General features: G+C 41.2%; 1 protein-coding gene and 1 pseudogene across 1 annotated transcript in view; both read right to left on the reverse strand.

Moving 5' to 3' along the window:
• Znf385d (zinc finger protein 385D) overlaps positions 1–12,496 on the reverse strand; it is a 351,240-nt gene that overhangs the window by 209,896 nt on the left and 128,848 nt on the right. The gene's annotated exons all lie outside the window — the stretch shown is intronic.
• Positions 7,573–10,770, reverse strand: LOC116913857 (annotated as a pseudogene).

A 12,496-nucleotide genomic window follows, 5' to 3' on the forward strand; every position in this document is an offset into this window, starting at 1 on the left:
CTGTACATGTGGGCTACAACACCCCTAAGGTGTGTATTATGATAGCATGCTTTCCCATGAGTCCAACAGAAGGCTGGTCTGCAATAACATCTGCTTTCTTACTTGCTTCCCTGAAAACATGGTATAGATAAAGAGTTCTCTCCTGCAGCTAAGGCAGAGGATAACGTAAAACCATGTAAGACAGAAGTCAAAGTGTCCCATGAGATGAACTCGCATAGTGCATAAACTTTTTGCCATCCTTCTCTTTCTTTATTCTCATGCCATGTACATGAGGATTTGATGAATTTGGAGGCAAAAAAAAAAAGACTTAACATCCCTGTCTTTGGAGGATATGCCATTTTAACTTGACAGTAATTAGCCCAAAAGTGCTCACTTTGCCTTTTTTTTTTTTTTTTTGTAATAATAAATCATCATGATTCCATGCTTTGCTTGAAATGTCCACAGTGACCTGGAAAACATAAATCCATCTGAATCTTGGTTTTTCTTCTTTTAAAGCTGAATACCAGAAGGGTTTTAGAGTTCTCCAAATGTTTGTATTTTCAGATATATTCTTTAAACTAACAAAGGATTTGAGATCAAAGGGAAAGTGTCTTAAAGCCAGAGCTTGGGTATATAATAATATTGCAGTGATTTTAATATAGTTTAAAGAAAGAAATAAAAATGGAGATGCAGTTAGAGCTGCCTACCTCAAACTGCTTCTATCTAGTAGTTGAGAGACAGATTATGTTTTAATCACTCTTCTATTGCTGGGAAGAGACACCATGACAAAGACAACTCTTACACAAAAAGCCTTTAATTGGAGGCTTGCTTTGCAGATCCAGAGGTTTAGAATACTAAGTATATTATCGTCATATTGGGCTGCACGGTGGTGTGCATGGTGCTGCAGCAGTAGCTGAGAGCTGTAACTTGATCTGCAAGCTGAGGGCAAGGGAGGGCTGAATGGAAGAAATGAGAGTGAGACCTCCAAGTTCATCCCAAGGACAAATTCCTCCAACAAGGTCACTCCTCCTAATCCTTCTCATTCTTTTCATCCTTTCAACCAGTTCTGCTCATTGACTACTAAGTGCTCATATGCATGAACCTATGGGATCCACTCATTCCAACCATCACAGACGCCGAACAGATTATTATGATTATTATTACCAGGTTTGGGTAAGCATCATTTAGCAAAACATGACTGAGAAGGATATGAGGCACACTGGAGAATTCACAGGAGCTGATAGGACATAACTCAATGTGACCAGCCTCAGATTGGGGGTCTCATTTATTCAGTTCCTGAGTTTATACCATTAGTTTAAGCCTTTGGGGAACATATTAACATTTTACTTACTACTCACACTGAGTTTTGTCAACTCAAAACAATTTTGCACGGAAACACATTAAGTTAATTTGTAAAGGAATGAAGTTAAGGAGGAAAGGCAATAGAATCCTGCTGAGGGAGACTGAATAACACACAATACAAATTGGAGTGTTCTTTAATGAAGGAAAACAGGAAAAAGGAAGTCGCAACAAATCTATTTTCAGATTCACTGGACACAGATTGCTGTGTCTCCTCAATTTGTGGTGGACAGGTTCATTTCTGCTGATTGTCTATGACAAAGTAAATAAAGTAGACAGCCTCTTTAGCTGTGAAAATTCGAATCAAGTTATGGCATCATCAATCTGAAGCCCTGAAACTAATTCCTATTATCTCCCCTACCAGCACAACAGGACTATATGAAGCATTTATATTATATGTATTTTACAAATTTATAGGCAAGTAGCTTTTCCATAATAATCAACTACACTTATGTTTAATAATCAGTTAAAATGAAATTTAAAAAGCACATTTGAAATTGAAAGTCATATTTAAAAAATCAGAAAGTCAATAATTTCAAAAAGTTAAAAATAAAATTGTCAATATTTTACCAAGAAGACCTTGGTAAAGAGGGAAAACAGGAATAAAATTCCCTTAGTTCAGGCCCTTACGAGAAAGAAGTTAAATCATGAGAGGTAGAACAGTTATCTTTACATTTTTTATAATTTGATTATCTTGAATAATGGCTGGCTGAGGAATTTGATTATGCAAAAACAGATGGGTGGACATGTCAGGACAATGGATATTTAAATTAGAATATGAATACAAATGTAGATTAAGAAAACAATGAAACATGAAACAAAAAGGGAAGAACCAGGACTAGAAAAAAGACAGCTGTACATTTTCTACTATGCCTACATTAATCACAAATAAATCCTCCTTATTACAATGTTACAAAACTAGCATGGTGATACACTCTAGTAATCCAAGCAGTTGAGAAGTGGACACAGGAAGATTAAGTGTTCATAACGAGTTTGAATAAATATCAAATTTATGGCTAGCCTGAACTACATGAGACCCTGCCTCAAAACAAACATAGTTACAAAGGCTTCTAACCAAGGAGTCTTACCAGAGGACTGTAATGTTAGTTCCAGACTCTCCTCCATTTTCAAGACAACTTGAAGCAAAGTGTGGAATTTCAAGTTGCTAAGTTATTAACTTTAATATATTCCTTAGGATCATCAAGGTAGATGTTTTAGGATCATATTCTTGAAATGAGCCTAGGAAACAGGAAGAAGTAATCAAGTCTAGAACTGTGTGCTCCTTCCAAATCTCTCTCTCTAAGGTGACTTTTGCATTATTCATGATTATGATTATTGGATACATCCAGTGATCCTATGATCTTTTTTTTTTTTTTTTTTTTTGGGATCACAAGAAAAGACTATTGGAGGAAAGTAAAGGGAGAAAATAGCTGTGTAAGGGAGAGGTAGCTCTCTCAAGCAACACCATCTTTGAAATGAGTAAAAAGAAAACATTAACCAAAGCCTCAAGACAGAAAAGGCAGTACTTGAGAATATATACTTTGGATATAAAAATTCAGTTATACAATCAGTAGCATTCAAAATCAACTACACCTATGCAATTATATTTTTTTTCTGATAACAAAGTGTTTTAAAAGCCTGTTGTATCGGAACAGGTACAATGTTCTGAAGGCATACAAATCCACCACAGTCATTTGGATTTGGTTTTACTGCTGGGGAGTGTGCCCAGGTACCCAGGGCCTATACAAGAATGCCAGTGCACGGGCCTCTGTACACCCTCACAAGCAACTTCACAATCAGAATTACGAAAGACGGAGTTCAGGGAACTTTTGTTCGTTTTTCATTTGTTTGTTTATGTAACTTGCCTTATTCAAGCTATGCAAACACAATGATAAAGCCAGAAAGACCCCACCCTCCCCCAAATTTTTTTGAACATCTAACAGGCAGAGCCATGTGCATGGGCCCAAACACCAGACTTGGTCTTTGACTTGTTTTTTTTTTTTTAAGATAGAAGCTAATATACTCTAAATCCTCCTGCCTCTACCTGCCAAGTGCTGGTATAATAGACATACACCACCATGGCTGGTGTATGCTTTGTAGGGATTGAACCCCAGGCCCCATGCTTGCTAGGCAAGCACTCTATACAGGTAGTGGCACTATTCTGAGTACAGAGCGTATGTCATTATTTGTTCTGACACCATGGGCTGACCTCTCATCTTCAACAGGATTTCTAACTCCTCAGCCTATTTTCTCTGGTTACAAAGCAGCCAGTTTGCAGCAAGGCCTTCTGCACATACCCAAGTCCACCTTGTCAGTTACCAGCTCCCGCTACAAGGGACCTGACTTATGTTGTCAGCTCATGTGAATAAAGGCTCCACCACCAGCTAATTTCAAGTGTCTCTCATGTCACAGGTGGGCTGGAAATATTCAAAGTACAAGAGCCCATCCTCAGTGAACTGGGATTAAACAAGCTCCGCTTCTTGTCCCGTTTGCTCGTCTGAAAACACAAGATCTCAAAGCACAAAATGAATTGGCAGTACTTCAGGGTCACCCCCTAAGCAATCCTTTTAATAAAACTTTCTAAGCAATTTAGACCTCTAGGGAGAAAAACGTATTTTTGCAATGAATTTCAGCTAAGGTTCATTCACTTTTAAAAGGACGTAATCTGTAAGCTATAGCACATTATTAAACTTACAAAAAAATAACTTGAGCATTAAAAACAAAACTGCCACCAAGTCTAGCACGCATCTTTATACTGCTTTAAACACTGATTTCTTTTTTCTTTTTAATTTACTACAAATAAGTTTTAGGCTTGGCTGCGAATGTACAGGGTATGTGACTGACTCTACTGCAAAGTGACTAGAGGAAGCATAAGGTCAGGATAGGCAGGGGTGCACACAGGAAAGGACATCCACAGCCACGAGTGGACCTGGACTGACCAATTCATTCCACCAAGCGACCTCACAGCAAAACCTGTCAGTCACAGGGATACCAACAACAAAAGCCAAACCAGCCCCACTCTTCACATCTGTTTCAGATACCACCCCACTGCTAATTATTCATCCTAACTAAAGTATTAAAAAGTAACTTCATAGGGAATGCAGTTCGTGATTTCATTTCTTGTTCTCTCAGCCTGCAGTAACTATGTGGAAGGGAAGGCGGCAATTAAGACAAAGTCGCCATGAGAGTAACACAGACACCCAAGCACTGAGACATCTCCATGATGAAAATGCCAAGCTGGGAATATTTCTCACCCTTCCCCGAGAAAAGATGCCTAGAGCTAGGGTCTGAGAAGCAGCCATACAGAGGAGCGGGAGAGACAAAAATCTTCCTTAGAGCTTGGTCTGTGAAAAGGGAGAGTGAGAGGGACAGAATTCAGTGAGCAAGCACTCACCCCCACAGTGTCTCAACAATCAGCCTAGAGTAGAGGGAGAACCAGCCAAAGGGGACCTGAAACTACTCTCCTGGAGGCACAAAGCTGCTCTCAGTGCAGCACTCCACAGACTGCAGCCCAGGGAAGGCAACATCAGGCCAGTTGTCCCCGACACCTGGAAACACGGCCTGGCTGGGGACCACATTGCTTCTACAGGGGTCATTCCACAGTCTCCATTGCCTCTTGATGTAGGAGGGATACCCTGCTCACTGAGCAGTGAATGGGGAGAGAATGAAGGGAGACAACACCAACAGTCATAGTCAGAGGCTAGTTCTTCATTTCAGCCTCACTGACTAAGCTGCTTTTAATAAATGCTACTGGCTTGGTAGGAGAGAGCAGATTTGAAGTGGCTTTCTTCCTTCCATAGTCCAATCAAAGCAGAGTCAGAAGCTACCAAGAGATAAGGCAACTAAGGAAAAATCTGGGAGTCTAGAAGACACTGGAAGACAGTCACCCAAAAGCTGCTTTCATGTGTCCGGACTCAAGCTGTTGAGGCAAACTGACCACAGACTACAGGAATTAGGCCAAAGCCTTTTATCCAAGACTTGACCTCAACCTAGATCCTCTTCACTGATGCCCCTGCTGGTGGGAGTTTCTGAGGCTGCTACTACTTTATGATGATGAAGGTAGTGATCTATTGACTGACAGTCACTGTGACCATTCAGTGAAACAATGTATGGACACAGAATTAGACACGCTATAGAAATGAACGGGCATGCATCCATGCTGTCCTCTTCAGCAGTCATCAGTTAGTTCATGGAGACTCAGCTTGCTGTCTGCACAACAAGTACTTGAAACATTCTCCTTCACTGGCATCCTCCAGTAAGCCAGAAGCATTTGTCAGCCCACTATTGTGAAGCAAACTGAGGAACCAAACATTAGGTAACCTCCCAAGAACTCAACAAGCGTGTGACTTGGCTACAGCTCACACCTGGATCTGCTTATTTTCTAAGCCCACATTCACACAGACCTGCTATTCAGCCTTAGTAACATCTTTAAAAGATACCTGTGCTCAAGCCCAGTCACCAACAAGGGTGTGGAGAGGCCATCCTTTTAGGTGCATGACCACAAGGTAGTTGGAACTTGCGGCCAATAACCCTACCCTCATGTCAGCTAGGAACCATGGGTACCCCTAAACTCCCCAATGTCCCTTGTCACCCCTGAGCTATTCTGAGACCTGAATTGGTTCCCAAGGCTCCTGGGACATGAATGTGTCTCACACAGCCAGAGGGTAGCATATAATTTGGCTTTCTGACTGAAGACCTCACAGATGCCTTCAGCAGCTTGGCAAGACTTTGGAAAGATTGAGCTACCCTCTGCCCTAATCCTGATCAGCATATCCATACTTCTCCATCTCAGAAGGAAAAAAACGGTCATTAGCCACACTTCAGCAACTGGCCATAACTGTAGAGACGAGTGCTTGCCTCCTGTGGTCTGGTGACGATAAAATAGAGGTCAGAGTAGAACAATTGGCCCTGAGCAAAGAGCAAAGAGCAGACCTAGACTGCCAGAACCTCACGCTGTCAAGACAGGGAAGCATTGAGCAGCTGAAAGGGACCATGGGATGGTAAACGTCCTACAGATGCAGAAGCAAGCTGCCCAAAAGCAAAATGGGGGTGGGCAGAGAGAAGGTGGCAAAAGTGACACAGATGCTGAATCAGAAAAGTACAGGGCAGAAGGATGTAAACAAGAAACAGGGTTATGAGAGGTGACGGAGGCTCTGAGTAGAGCCATGCCAGGAGACGCCGCATCATAACAGAGACTAAGTTAGGCCACAGCTGGAGCGCCCGGTGATGCGGAAACCAAGCCAAGGCCTGGCTCCTCGACTGCAGTGAGACAACTCGCATGGCTCTCATGGGGAGCAGATGAGATCCAACCCAAGAGCGCCTGTGTGTAAGGCACAAGGCTGTAGCATGACCACCTACAGGCTGACCACCAGTGTCATGCCAGTGCGGGCTGGGGGCCAGTGCTGGGGCCCTTAGGTTGCTGGACAGGCATGCCTACTTCTTGCTGGCCCATGAGGGATCTGTCTTCCACACGCTTTCCTTATCCCAACTCCAGCAAAGAACGGAGCGTAAACCTTATAAATAATGAACACGAATAAACACAGCAAGGAACGTGCAAATTTTTTAGTTTCTAATGGCTCTTGCCCAAAAGGAAATAGCATTTTAGGTCTCTGCGTCACTCTCAATTAACCAGTGTCCCAAGGTCACAAGACAAGACATGGGAGGGTAAGGGCAAGAGAAGGAATCTACATTGAACACTAGAAATACATTTCTTGATTCAGAACAGCAAGAAGGTGCAATCTGGGGAAAGGAGCGATGCATCCTGGGAAGGCTCTCCAGGGTCTTAGGACATGCTCTCAAACATGAGGGAAGATGCCGTGTGGGGCTGTGCCAATGGTTTTCTTGGTGAGGGGCAAATCTTCAAAATTCTGTACTTCCTGCTGCTCTGCTAGAAACCCTGCTAGACCTTACTGTTGCCGCCTGGACATCAGTGGCTCTTGATGTGATGTTTATCTTCTGCTATTAGACAAAGACCGTTCTGTGAGAATACCCCCCAGAGAAGAACAGTCACAAGAAGAGTTGTCTACACAAGCCACGGAACCTCTCACTGTGTCACAGACATGAGGGTTTAAGACTGATGACGGCTCCCACAGGCAACCCTCCAAAATGTCCAAATTGCAAGGAACACACTGCTGCAAGTAGAAGGCAGGTGTCTGAGAGACAGAGGCTTACACCGTATTTACAGAACAATCAATCAGCTTCCATCCACAGTGCTCTCTGCACACCTGCAGTGCGTTATGCAAGACACGCAGCACAGCACTTCTTCACAGCATCCCTCGCATATGGTATGTAGGAAAGCCTATCTATACCACCTCTACGCCAAATACTGCAAAATATAGAAGATGAGTCCAAGTTCCTTATTCCACTAAAAGGCAGAGCACAGGGTAAGTGCAAAACACAACAGCACCAGTATTATGGCAATGAGATGCTCAAACATACACTTCAGCTGCTTCACTGGCCCCATGAGGAAGATGGAACTCCCAATTGATGTAATGTTACCCAGGGTATAAAACACTGCAAAGAGGCCGAGTCCCTTCCTGGGCACCCACAGCAGAAGAGTACCCAGTAGTGAACATAGGATTCCTGAGAAAGAAAATAAAAAAGGATTCCTAGAGCCAAGCATGCGATGAAACCTTTTATTCGTGTGTCCCAGCTGAGCGACAATGGCTCCACAACCTTGGATAGACCCCTGCGGTCCTCGGTGTCCTGGCCGCTCAGCCCCTTCTATCAGCTTGTTTATGTCAGGGCCCCGACAGCCGCCTTTGGCCGTCGCTCTGCCCAATCCTACGATCTTTACTTCATCTTCTGTGTTAATGTCTTAAGCCAGTGGCAGTGGGCAAAGTAAAGCAAAGAAAAAGAAAAGGTAGCTTTTATTTTCATAATAAAAGTAAACCATAAAATCTACCAGAAAAGAAATCTACAATGTTAAGGCTATAAATTACATTGTATGCTATTCATGTCTAGTATTTCTTAAACGTTTTAATATATTGAGGAAACTGCCAACCAATGACTGCTCCGATCTGAGACTTATCCCATGTGAGAGCCAACTCCAGACAGTATTAACAGTAGCCTTCAATGCAGGTACAAAGGAAGCTAGCATAACTGCCTCCTGAAAGACTTCATCCAGGAGCAGATGGAAACAGATGAGGGGACCCACAGCCAAACATCAGGCAGAGCTCAGCGAGTCTTGTGGTAGAGTGAAGCATACAAGTACAGGAGAGTGCAGGGTGGGGAGATGTCAAAGACACTCTAAGAAGACCTACCAGTCAGCTACCATGGGGACTCACAGAGACGGAACCGACAGAACCACCAGCCATCAAAGGTCATGCAGGGGCTGGACCTACATTTATAACAGATGGGCAGTTTGGTCTTCATGTGGTTTCCCTAACAATTAGAAGGACGATTGTCTCTAACTCTGTTGCCTGCTACTGAATCCCCTTCCCTCAACTGGACTTACTGGTTGGGCCTCAGTGGGAGAGGATCTACTTAGTCACTCAGGGAGTAAATGTCCCAGGGCAGGGTGATATCCAGGGAGGGGCTTCCTCTTTTCTGAGGAGGGAAGGAGTTAATGGGGAAGGGATTTTGTTAGTGAGGGACTGGGAGGAGAGGAGGGAGAGGGCTTACAGTCAGGAAATAAAGTGAATAAATACATTATTGAAGGAAAAATTTTAATATATGTTGGTATTTAATTTAAGAAGCAGTTAGCAAAAATGTTATTCTCATGTCCCAGGAAGTCTAATAGTGAACATAGTGAATATACTTAATTTAGAAAGACATAGAGGCTAAACAATGTCGTTTTAATTTTTCCAGTTACATTAAACAAATTAACATTGAAGTTATATGGGATTCGTGTTGTCATTTTGATATTTTCTTAGCACATAATTAATCAGTTAATCAAATTATATATAAATAAGGCAGTTTTCTTAAACCTAATACTTCTTTCAGAACATTCTGCAATTTAAACTCACTGTTTGAGTCAATTTTGTTATTTTTTTTATCATGAAAATTTTCTTTCAGATTTTATTTCATGCAGAGACAAAAACTGTCACTTAGGAGAAATGCAGTTTAAACGGTGAGTCCATAAAATGAACTTATGCACATATATCAGAATAACATGTCAGTTAGCTTATGATTTTAATGGGAGCAAATGACAGATTTTGCTGAAAGTCCAACTGTGGGATCACAATGTTCTTTCCTTAAAGTGAAAGTTTATTTTCATGCAAATGGAAAAGTACAGCCACACATGCACAGGTACAGATCAGCATCTCCATGAAGAATCCCTTTATCCACTTATTTAATAAATATCTACCAAGTGTCTATAGTACAGTTATAATACATAACTCCTAATGTGATATTGACAAGCCACATTTGCCCCCTGGCCTTGGAACAAAAAATGATTTCAGAAATATTATTTTCTAAAACAAACTAATATCAAAAAACTTATAAACAATTCAAACATATAAAATAAAATATATAAATGCCCCCATGCCCTATCACTTATTTGAACCTCGTATCTGTCCTATAGTTTTATTAACATACCATTTCTATAGTTCAAGAGGGGCAGCTCTACACTCCCACACACTCAGGACCCTCTTCCAGAACCTCCATGAGGTGCTGGGTACAACTACCCCATATTTGCGAAATAAATTACAAAGTCAATTTTAAATATTTAAGAGGATGTGGGGGGAAAGACAGCTCAGCAGTTAAAACAGATGCTCTGTTGTGAAGACTGGGGTTTTTATCAACAATGTTCACTGCTTACAAAGGCTTGAAACTTCAGCTCCAAGGAATCCAAAACCTTCTGCTAGCCTCTACTAGTCCCTTCCTACGGACACACACATGTGCATGCACCTGCACAGATAAATAAATGAATAACAGAGATAAAAATTCAAAAGAATGAATCATTAAAGAACACATGGTAATCGAATAATTCAGTAGTTTCCAGCCTTCTGCCTCCCTCCCCCTCCCCCTAGAAAGCCTAGTTATTATATTATAAATAGTCTTTAATGGGTGATACACAGGGTCATGGTAGTAGGTAGCCATCTCCTTTTAAAGGAGGGAATACAATTTTAAGAAACTTCTACTATTTCCACAAATCTGATACTTTTAATACGGACTAGATTTAAACTGAATTTAAAATTTAGTCTCAGTGTCTTGCCTTATCCGAATCTGTTACTAAACACATCTCCAAATATTTCAAACAATGAAAAGAAATTTGGAAATGAAAGTAAATCACAGTGGCTCTTACATTGAACTGTATACACATTAATAAATAGATTTAATCTAATGCTTCTCAACAAAGGATGGAATAAGTGAAGTACACAAAACATGAGGGTCTCAAGGTTCAGTGTACCACACTCAGTTGGGAGGCAGTTCTAGGGTCCCAAGGCATACCTGTGATAATGTCCTTGGCCTCCGATACTGAAGAGGCATGGCTCCCACTGCCAGCTCTGAAACTGTGCTAGACTAACATCTGGAACATTGCTCTGCTTCTGGCATTTGCCAACAAGAGACAAGTTCGTTTTCTGAAGAAAAGTATATTTTAGTTCAATATTTATCTAGCCATTATGATCCTCAGATTTCTTGAAGAAATCATACTGAAATACAATGTCTTTGAACTTGGCCAAAATTGACTAAATGATGGTCATATTTTAAATTTTTATTTTTAGAAATTTTCTTAGTTACTGAAACGCAAACTATTCACCAATCAGAGACTAAAAGGAAATGTCTATTGTGATACACACACACACACACACACACACACACACACACACACACACACACACACACTGAGAGAAACCAGAGTGTGGGAGGGTAACATCCAAAAACATCATCTGTATTTTATCATACTTCATTACAAATTAACATTTCAGAACCTGGATGGTGATCAATTATAACTTTTCAAAGTGTTCAAGGAAAATAGGACACTAAATACTGTCAGCTCTCTGTATCTGATGATTCCACATTCTCTGATTCAACTACCCAGTAGTCAAAACAATATTCAAACTGCATCAGCAGTGTACACATAGGAACATTTGGATGATTACCTAAACTCTTACATTGCACATGTATTACATATATGCACAGGTATTGTAAGCAGTTTAGCATCGACTAAAAGCATTTCCATATACATGCGCCTGACTTAAGTACAAATATCATGGCATGTTGTATAAGGGACTTAAATGTATAAAGATCTGGCTTAGTGTGGGAGTCAGGGACACCTAGGAAGAATTTCCATGGCTACAGGACCATAAACATAAGAATACATTCACCCTTGAATATGCTTCATTTCTTCCAGAATCTTCATTTAATTCAGTTTTTTAGAGCATGTACTACCTTCTGCCATATTTGACATATAGCCTACTGTAGTGGCCATCCCTGGTTGTCAACTTGACTATATCTGGAATGAACTACAATCCAGAATTGGAAGGCTCACCTTTGATCCTGATCTTGAGGCTGGGAGATACGAGTTTCTAACCTGGATCTTGGCATGGAGATCTTGAGGCAAAGTGGCTATGAATCCCAGGAGTCTAAGGCAAGGAGATCTCTGAGTTCAAGGTCATCGGGGACAAAGCAAGTCCCAGATCCAGGCATGGTGGGACACACCTTTAATCTGGGACACACCTTCTGCTGGAGACCTACATAAAGACATTGGAAGAAGGACGACTCCCTCCCTCTTCTTTGCCTGCCAGCCTTGTGGGACTGAGCCACTGCTCGATCCTTGGATTTCCATTCACAGATGCTGCTGAGCCTTGTTGGGGAGTTGGACTACAGACTGTAAGTCATCAACCAATTCCCTTACTATATAGAGACTACCCATGAGTTCTGTGACTCTAGAGAACCGTGACTGATACACTTAATTATTATCTATTTTCTGACTCCTGCTAATGTTCAAGTAGCAGGTAGACAGCAATGTGTGTTCTCTAGATCCTCCAGAGTCATAGCAGCATGCGACTCATAATAAGCAGTATATATTCAACAAAATAACCAATAAATATGCTAAATAAATGGATAGGCTAATTGAATTTCTAATCTTAAGAGACTGCTGAAAACATTGTACAATGGTTTATAAATTAAAGTATCATCAGACTTTCAAATCCTGATATCACTAACTATTTATCTAAACTATTTTTTCTATGACAGTTCAAAATTTCATTTT

The sequence above is a fragment of the Rattus rattus genome, chromosome 12 (assembly GCF_011064425.1).
Source record: "Rattus rattus isolate New Zealand chromosome 12, Rrattus_CSIRO_v1, whole genome shotgun sequence".
NCBI lineage: Eukaryota > Metazoa > Chordata > Mammalia > Rodentia > Muridae > Rattus > Rattus rattus.